At 43.8% G+C, this 10,250-nt stretch overlaps 1 pseudogene; it reads left to right on the top strand.

Annotated features, from left to right (window-relative positions):
* The first annotated feature begins 6,304 nt into the window (after window positions 1-6,304).
* LOC101587409 lies at window positions 6,305-6,763 on the top strand (annotated as a pseudogene).
* The last annotated feature ends 3,487 nt before the right edge of the window (window positions 6,764-10,250 follow it).

Genomic DNA, 10,250 nt, shown 5'->3' with positions numbered 1-10,250 from the left:
GATTGAACTCAGGCCGCTGCACTTGCCAGGGAAGTGTTTATTCTACTGAGCCAACTCCCCAGCACCCCTCCCCCCCTTTTTTTTGTATTTTAGGGAAAGAAAAAAAATGCAAAAAAAAAGCAGGGGGGCTGGGGAGATAGCTCAGTAGAATAAGGGCTTGCCTGGCAAGCACAGGGTCCTGAGTTCAATCCCCGGTACCGGAAAAAAAAAAAAATGTATTTCAGGGAAGTGTCTACAGGGTGTTCAGGTTCTTACTACCAGATTGGACTCGTAGTGATCTGCCTGTTTATAGCCTCCCAAGAGCTGGGATTACAGGTACACACTACCATGCCCAGTCTCAATTGCCATCTCAGCACACCCCGGGGGTGGGGCCAGCACAGCAGGCCCAGGGATCGAACCCCTGGCTCCCTGCACCTGCTGTAGGCACTTTAATAGCCACTGAGCTATTTGACTGGCCCTGCTTTCAATCTTGTATTTAGTTGTTTTTTTTTTTTTTTAGGTTCAAAATAGCTTTATTTGTAACAGTGCAAATGTGGCAGCAATCAGAAAGCCCATCAATAGGTGAGAGAACAGTCAAATGTGGGGTTTTTTTTGGTGGAACCAGGGATTGAACTCAGATCCTTGCATTTGCCAGTCAAGCGCTTATCCTACTGAGCCATCTCCCCGGCCCCATAGGTGAGAGGACAAACAGCTCCCGCGCCCCCTGGGTGCAAGCCAGGAGGGAAAGGTGGAGAGCCATGGATGCAAGGAAGCACATGTGCGCCCTGTGAACTACCTTACTGAGCAGAAAGGCCCACTAACACAGCGTATACTAAACTATTCCCTTTGTTTAAACCTCTAGAAAGTAGAAACTTTGTTTAGTGAGAGAAAGCAACTCAGTGGATTCCTGGGGAAGGAGGAAACTTAAAAGAGCAGAATTAGGGGGTCAGAACCAAAAAGCAGGACAGAATTTTGAGGGGCGATGGGTATGCTACTCTCCACTGTGGTGACAGTTTCAAGGTATACACAAATTTCAAAGGTTTATAATGTTATTAAACATCCAGTTACCACAAAACATTATTTTATTATTATTTTTTAACATGTTTGGTATAAGATCTCACTATGCAGCTTGGACTCATAGTGATCCTCCTGTTTTCACCTCCCCAGTGCTGGGTTTACAGGCGTGTGCCACCATGCCCAAACTCTGTGGCTCTGCGCACCTGGGGTGGGGCTGCAATGGCATGTGGTGCTGGGGATCGAACCCGGTCCCTGTGCTTGTCTAAGCAGGTGCTACCACAAAACATTATTATTATTATTTTTTTTAATTGGGAAAAAAATTTTGGTTTTTTTGGTAGGACAGATTCAATAATTAACACATTGCATAATTCTTCCTAGTGGTTAATTGCTGTACAAGATGCGGACATGATATCCTATTTACAAACATTATTAGAACAAATCCCTCTATTCATTAAGAGAATGTAACTATATATCTATCCTAACCATTTTGAATACACAGATACAAAATGGACATTCATCTGTATCCCCTTTTTTTGTATTTAGTTCTTTAATCCACCTAAGATTTATACTTGGAAATACTACAATCAAATTAATTCATTTGCTCAAATGGATATCAATTTGTCATAGTTGCTTTTTCTTTCTTTCTTTTTTAAATGTATTTAGTTATAATATTTTTAGTTTGCAGGGTCTCACTATGCAGCTCGAATTCATGCTGATCTTCCTGCTTTCAGCCTCCCCAGTGCTGGAATTACAGGCATGCTTTGGCCAGCTCAGCCCTCCCTGGGGGTGGCACCGGCATGACTTGTGGTGCCAGGGATCAAACCACAGTTCCTGGCTTGCCTAAGCTTGCATAAGCACACTCTTTAGTCCACTGAGCTATCTTGCTGGCCTGTTTGTTTTGAAATAGGGGCTTGCTATGTAGTACAGGCTGACCTTAAACTTGGATAGGCCAGGCTGGCCCAGAACTTGCAGCGATCCTCCCACCTCAGCCTCGTAAGTGCTGGGATTAGAGGCATGTGCCATCACACCTGGCATAGTTGCATTTGTTGAATGGTCCATTATTTTTCTATTATGTAAAAAAACATTTTAATATATAATGAATAATATCTTAATATATAATAAAATTTATTCCTGGATTTCCATTTTACAGTTGTATTTATAAATTCTAGCCCCATTTTAGTTCCTGGAAATATGTTACGTGTTCTGATTCTTGTCAAGTAAGTTATTGTTCATATTTTTTTTTAGAGTTCTATTGTTACAACTGCAAAATATTCTTCTATATGAATTTTGGAGTCAGCTTACAAACTCCACTAAAATTCCTATAGTATTTACATTGGAATCACTCTGTATTTATATATCTACTTAGAATGAGTTGATTGCTTTTTGGTAGTACGTCTTTCTTACCCAGGAAGGTGATGTATACAGTATTGCCATTCATATATCACAGTAAATAAATACATTTTGTAAAATAAAGGTCTGGCACACTTTCAATAGCTCTAGATAGTTTTAATATCTTTGTTGTTATTTAAAATAGTGTATTTTGTCCCATACTTTCTACAAAAATTTGTCCAGGTTGCAAAATTCTCTTATTAGCTCCATAGTGGTTAGTCAGTTGTTTTAAGAATTTTCTTTTTTAAGAGTTTTAAGAATTTTCTTTTTCTTTTTCTTTCTTTCTTTCTTTCTTTTTTTTTTTTTTTTCAGAACCAGGGATTGAACTCAGGCCCTTGCGCCTGCCAGGCAAACACTTATTCTACTGAGCTATCTCCCCGGCCCCTTAAGAATTTTCTTTCAAGCTTATTCTTACTCTCTCCCCGCACCACATGAGGACACAGCAAGGAAGCAGACAATTAGAAGCTGGGACAAGAGTTCTCACCAAATTCTGGCCATACCAGCTCCTTGATCTTGGACTGTGAGAGGGCTAATTTTTTTCTTTTTCATCTCTTTGAGATAGGATATTTCTATACAGTTCAGACTGGCCTTAACTCACTTTTTAACCCAGGCTGGCCTTGAGCTGGCAGCAATCCTCCTGCCTCAGCCTCTCAAGTGTTGGGATTACAGGCATGCACCACCATGCCTGGCAGAGAGGACAAATTTCTATTGTTTAAGCCAAAAAATTTTAAAAATCTTTCACTATTCTAGTTTTAACTTTTCCTTCCTGAATGTTGTATCTTTTCTTTCCCAAGATAGTTTTAAAAAACAAATCAATCTTTTCAGACTCCCTTGCAGCTAAGGCACAAGAGTTGCCACTTATCTAACAGGCTCATTTGAGATGTGGCTGGAGAAGTGAGAAATGTTAGGAAGCAGCAATTTGTGGAGAGGGAGAGGCAGAGGCAGATTTTTTTCTGGCAGTTGTGGTGGTTGGAATAGTGCTCTGGGAAGAATGCTGTCATTGAGTCCCGCCATGATACACTCCAGGAGTGGATGGCAGCAGTGCTGTTTTCCCTAGTGATGTTGCATCTGGGATGTGGAGCAGTCTCTAAACTTGATGTTCTTCTTCTATGATGAGCAACAGGAGAAAGACTGCTTCTCCTCTAATAAATGTAGGTATATACAGGGCCAGACAAATAGCTCAGTAGATTAAAGAGACTGCAAGCAGGTGCAGGAGCTGGGGGTTGATCCCTGGGCCTGCCATGCCAGCCCCATCCCCAGGGCACACTGAGATAGCAATTGAGACTGGGTGTGGTGGTGTGTGCCTGTAATCCCAGCTCTTAGGAGGCTGTAAACAGGTGGATCACCATGAGTCTGATCTAGTAGTGAGACCCTGAACACCCTGTAGACCCCTCCCTAAAATAAAAAAAAGAAAGGTTATATATGGTCAGCTGCAGGATGTCTTAGTTTTTTTTCTTATTGCTGAGACAAAATATCTGACACTCGAAGTTAAGAGAGGAAAGGCTTATTTAGCTCATAGATTTCAGAGATTTCAGTCCATAATCAGTTGGCTTCAAGGTGGCATGGTATGGCAGACAGGCATCACAAAGATGAACAGTTCATTGTGGGCAGAAGGTAGCAAAGCAAAAGCAATGAAGGGACCGCCACAGCCCTTTCTACCCCTTGTATCTTATGCAGGCTACTCAGCATGAGTAGCATTCACACCTTTAGTAATAGTGCCCTTCATCCTAGCATAGCACCATGAATCACTCCCAGCACCACACCTTCTAGATGCAGCCACCTCTGAAAAGGTCCCACCTATGACCGTGTGAGGTTGGGGGGGGGGGCTCTAGACACAAGCCATAGCAAGTGAGAGTTAGGTTCATCTGTAATCTACATCATGCTAAATATCAGTAACTTTAGCAAGTTATATGTTGTTGTCCTTTCCCCCACCCCACTTTTTTCTTTTGTATTTAGTGCAGGGTCTACAGGGTCTCGCTACATGATTGGACTTGTAGTGATTCTTCTGTTTTCAACCACTCAAGCATTGGGATTATAGATTTGTGCCACCATGCCCAGTCCAGGCATGCTGGGGATTGAACCCTGGCCCCTGTGTCTGCTTAAGCAGACACTTTAATCCACTGAACTATCTGGCTGGCCCTACTTCCCCTCTCTTGTAAAAGATAGAGGCAGGAAGTTTTCAGTTGACTTGGTGGTTCATGCCATGAAATCTTTCAAGGTTTTTAGTCTTGTTAATTTATTTTGCATAAGTTGCCATTTTCAAACTCACCTCATCATCAAAAACCGCTGCAGCGGGGCTGGTGAGATGGCTCAGTGGTCTAAAGCACCTACTTAGAACAAGCTTAGCAAAGCACAGGGACCGCGGTTCAATCCCCCAGCACCACATGCCAGCCAGCCCGCCCCCTGGTGGGCTGAGCTGGCCACACACACACACACACACATAAATAAATAAATAAAATTAAAAAAAAAAAAAAAACGCTGCAGCAACTCTTGCCATTTTAACTGTACCCAAGATAGAAAGAAGAAAGATGAGACTGATGAAAGAGGTAGAGATATTGGGTCAACCTTCATTTTTCTAATGGAAGTTTCTAGAATCTGCTTTGTGATTACCTGATTCACTTCCTATTGGACAGAAATCAGGCCTAGGGCCATACATGGTTATAAGGGAGGTTAGGAAGTATGATCTTTGTTCTTGGAGTGGGAAGATGTGCTGAGGCAAAAAGGAAATGATCTCTAAATACTCTTCAAGGTCCAGATTGTTTAGATGTCTTTCCCTGGCAGTAGAGTTAGTGTGATTTTCTCAGAGGAAAGTCCCTGTCCCCTGAGCTCCATGATCCTTTTCCCTGCCTCATTATCCTCAAGGCCTTATCTAACAGGCATTTGGGGGAGCTCACGGATTTCATAGGTCTGTTTCTTTTCTTTTCTTTTTTTCCCATAATTTTATTGAGAAACCAATAGCAATGAGACAGTTTCAAACCAAATTGGTAGGACAGTTTCAATAATTAACACATTGGATACATTCTTCCTAGTGGTTAGGCCTATTTCTTAATTGTTAGGGATTGCTGATGTTTCTTGTGACTATGTAAGAAAGCAAAGCATCTACACCAGGAGACATTGGCAGCATCTGTCACAGGTGCCAAGGGAAGTGCCTGGCCCAGGCTTTGCCACCTGAGTGTACAGGAATCATATCTTACAAGGAGATTAGGATCTGAACACAGTTCTTTAGGAAAAAAATTGTGTACAGTCAAACACATCCACAGGTTGTCCTCTACAATTTTATAAATGTGTATATGCGAGCTAGTACTCCACAACAAGACATCTCAGATTTCAGTGGTATAAAATAACAATCAGAGCTGGGAGGATAGCTCGGTGGTCTAAGGCCTTGCCTGGCAAATGCAAGGACCTGGGTTCCATCTCTGGTACCGTGTGCTGTGCTGGCTCCAGAGCCCAGGGCACACTGTCCCAGCCACCAAAACGGCATGGTTGTGCACACCTGTAATCCCAGTGCTGGGGAGGCTGTAACAGGAGGATCACTACAAGTCCGAGCTGCATAGTGAGACCCTGTACCAAAAAAATAAATAAAAATTTTAAAAACCCAAAACAACCATATACTTCTGAACATCTACTGATCTCGGCAGGCTCTGCAAGCTTGGCTGAACTTGAATCTAAGCCAAAAGCCAGTCAAGGAAGTGGCATGGGAGGAGTGAAAGGTTTTTAAACAGCTTATCACAAAATTGTTTTTAAAAATCGATTACTCTAATGTGTGAGTCAATTTCTAGCCAATTCTCTCATCTCTTATTTGAAGATGTCAAGTAATCTATCATCAACCTCCAGCCTGGCCAGCTGATGATTGCATCTTACTTATTTATTAATAATTTGTATTTTTTTCAGTAGCCGAGTCTGGAGATGACTTGCAGAAATGGTACCTCTCAAGGGGAAGGAAAAGAAGGGAGAACAGGTCATCAGCCTCGGGCCTCAGGTGGCTGAAGGAGAGAATGTATTTGGTGTCTGTCACATCTTCACATCCTTCAATGATACCTTCGTCCATGTCACTGATCTCTCTGGCAAGGAAGCCATCTGTCTGTGACTGACCGGATGAAGATGAAGCCTGATCGAGATGAATCCTCCTCATACTCTGCCATGTTGGCTGCCCCGGATGTGGCCCAGCGGTGCAAGGGGTCGGGCATCACCACTCTGCATATCAACCTCCAGGCCACAGGAGGAAACAGGAATAAGACCCCTAGGCCTGGTGCACAGTCAGCCCTCAGAGCGCTCGCTCGCTCGCTCAGGAATGAAGATCGGGAGGACTGAGGATGTCACTCCCATCCCCTCCGACAGCACCCGCAGGAAGGGAGGACACCGTGGTTGCTGTCTATGAACAAGGCTCAAGTTGTTTTCTGTTAATAAATTATCTTCATGTAAAACAAAAAAACCAAAAAACACAGTTTGTAGCCAATAAGTAGCTCACATATTGTGTCTGTATAAATTAACTAGAATGCCTAGGTTATATTGCAGTAGGATGGCAGACACGGCATGGGCCACAGTGTCACTAGGTGGGTGGAGGGCAGAAACACTGATATTTATTTATTTCACTTTTCATGCGTTTAGTACGGGGTCTACAGGGTCTCACTATGTAGATCAGACTCATAGGGATTCTCCTGTTTTCAGCCTCCCAAGCGCTGGGATTACAGGTGTGCGACCACGCCCAGTCTCAATTGTTGTCTCAGTGCACCCCCAGGGCAGGGCCAGCACAGCACACTGGGGATTGAACCCCAGCCACTGCGCTGTGCCTAAGCAGGTGCTTTCGTCTGCTGAGCTATCTGGCCGGCCTTTAGCAGATGGGATTTAGAAACACTCAGCAATAGATTTCCTGAACACACAAATCTCCATTTTGTAGCTTGATTTCTGGGGAACTTAACTTGAAACAGGTCTGAAGTGACTAGCTATATTGCTTAGGTATTGCAAGTCCGTCATAAACCTCTGTGGACTTCAAACTTAATATCTAAAATGGCAAACATGAGTATCTGTCTCTTGTAGTTACTGTGAAGAGAATAACCTACGTGAAACATTTAGCTCGATGTATAGCATGTATTAGGTACCCAAAACAAGCACTAACCTGTTTACAGTTATACTTTTTTAAAAAACAATAAAGCTAAAGCTGGTTGTGGTTGTCCATACCTGTAAAGCACGCTGGGAGTGCTGGTAGGCCGAGGTAGGGAGATCACAAATTCAACCCCAGCCTAGGCAGCTTAACAATTTAGAAACTATCTCAAAGGGTCCCTGAGGGACCAGGGTTCGACCGCTGGCACCACATGCTGTGCTGGTCCCACCCTCCAGGAATGTTGAGCCAGCCACTGAGATGGGCTTGGTGGCCCATGCCTGTAATCCCAGCGCTGGGGAGAGCTGCATAGTGAGACCCTGTGGCAAATACATTAGGAAAAAAGAAAAAAGCTATCTCAGTCCGGGCGGGGGGGGGGGGCAGTGGGAGATATTTCAGTGGCATAAGCACCTGCCTGGCAAGTGCAATGTCTCAGAAGTTGTATCTCAGAGTGAAGGCCCTGGTTTCAATTTCAACCCTCAGTGCTACCAAAAAAATAGACCCTGAAGTTTCAGCCTCCCCCTCCCCATCCTTTGAAGAAAATTTTTTTTTTTTTTTTTTTTTTTTTTTTTGGTAGGGTAACTGAGAGGACCGGGGCAAAGATTTTGTTGAAATATTTTTCTTTCCTTTACACTCGGTTCTTACCGGATTTGAAGTCAGCGCCCCCTCGTGTCACTAGCGCAGCAATGGATCTGTTGTGATAACTAATTTCCAGAAGGTGGCGCCAGTGGATAAAGCTGCAAACTGTCGCGCCTTAATTTTCACTGCTTCACGTTGTAATCTCACTGTATTCTCTCTCCATCAACCATTCACTAAGCCAGAATTCTTCCATCACTCTTTATTTCTTCCCCTCCGTAACAAGCGCTTAGTGAGCTCTTGCTCTAAAGAGTAGCTTCAAGTCCCCTCTGAAAGGTGATAGTGACCAAGAAACAAAAAAGAACGCAAAATTCTAAGCCCTCGAGGGCAAACTGCATTTTTTGAGATAAGATAGATTCTAGCCCCTAATGGATTTCCCGTTCTGCGTTAGCGCCAACCGATGATCGCAAAGGAAACTGTTTCAATAAGGCAGAAAGAGAATAATTCTGGACAAACTGAGTCAAGAAGGAGGAAAGGGCTCCCCCGCAGGGCAGCTGAAGCCTTCTCGGAGACTTCCGCAGGCCTTCGTGGGGGTAACCGATCTCAAGGCCGAGCAGTTGGGCCTGCACTGGTTAAAACTGATGAACAATAGAAAGAAAAAAGAATCCATGAAGGGAAATGAGGGAAGGTGTTGCAGGGCCTAGCGGGAGGGTGAGCTGGCCTGGACGGACTGTGGAACGCTGGTCAGAGGGGACTTCCCCGCGGGCCAGCAAGGCTACCTGACACAGTGGAGCATTTTCAAATTGTCAAGGACTCCCTCTATGAATGAGATCTCTCTGTGTCTCTCTGTCTCTGTCTCTGTCTCTCTTCCACTACTCTTGTGCCCAAAAGACTACCATTAAGCTCTTTAACATTAATATCACTGGAACTAATGGCAGAGTTCCTCTGTGTGTGTGTGTGTGTGTGTGAGAGAGAGAGAGAGAGAGAGAGAGAGAGAGAGAGAGAGAGAGACTGCTGGCTTGGAGAAAAGTGTGCAAATAGACACATGCGCTGTTAGCATGGCTAATGTTGAGTAGAAGAAGAGGTGGAATAAGCTAGGGAGATGAATGGAGAATGGGAAAGAAGAAGAAAAAATATGGGGAAGAAAAAGAATCATTAAAAAGGTGACTTCAACAGGATGTTTATTACTTGTTTGATTTACGTATATGTTACCCTTGTTTGTAAAGACACGCATGGAAGATGCCTGCCAAAATATTAACTGTCATCATATGGTGATGAGATGTCAAAGGATTTCATTTTTTCCTTTCTAACTTTATATATTTTAAATTCTTGTATATGAAACATTTAATTAGGAAAATGGGAAAAAAACAAAACCAAGAAAACTTTTGCAAGCCAAATGGGAAAAGGAATAATAAAAGCTGAGACATTAGTGTCCTCCGATAGGATTCAAGCTCTCATTTCTCCATTTCCTGGCCATGAGACTGTGAATAAATTACTTACCATAAATGATCTGGACTCTCTTTCTCTTTAGAAGCAGAAATACAATGGGCAGCTTTTATTGGTTTGCCCAGAATGCTTTGCTTATGATTTCCTGTGGAAAATCAAGCCATTCCATTCCTACCTCAGTCTATTGATTTGGAAGGGAGCAGCCCTGGACATGGGGTGGATCCATGACCAAGGCCAAGCCAATCCATTTATCCCTTCTCCTCCCCAGCCACAGTGATTGCTGTAGGGCTATGTCCATAACTTGGTTGGAACCAACAGGAGTTAAACTCAAGGCTTTTCCTGGAACTGCTGGTTAAGAGAACCTCTTTCTGCCAGGGTTCTGAGCTGGGGGGCACATAAGCCTGGAGCTGCTGGTGGTCATTTTGCTTTGTGAGGAGAGGGCAAAGATGGAGCTAGTGCACAAAAGGAGGGCAGTGGAGAGAAAATGCTGGAACAATCTGACGCTGTCACAGAAGCCCTAGATCCGAAGTGAAGCTGTAGGATGCTGCCGGAAGGAACATAACATACTGGTTACAGGAAGTGTTAGGAAGCAGATCCGCCAGGCTCACGTCCTCATTTGGCCACAATAGCCAGGAAATAACAGAAGATGACTGAGGGGGTGGGAAGGGGCTTGCTGGAAGGCAATGGAGCAGATGGCCGGGGAACCAAAGTCAGAGGCCGAGAAGCCAGGAATGACATTTACATT

Source organism: Octodon degus, unplaced genomic scaffold (assembly GCF_000260255.1).
Source record: "Octodon degus isolate 3935 unplaced genomic scaffold, OctDeg1.0 scaffold00037, whole genome shotgun sequence".
In the NCBI taxonomy this organism is placed as follows: Eukaryota; Metazoa; Chordata; class Mammalia; order Rodentia; family Octodontidae; genus Octodon; species Octodon degus.
The sequence above is the reverse complement of the archived record's forward strand: the minus strand, read 5'-3'. Positions and strand labels throughout refer to the sequence as shown.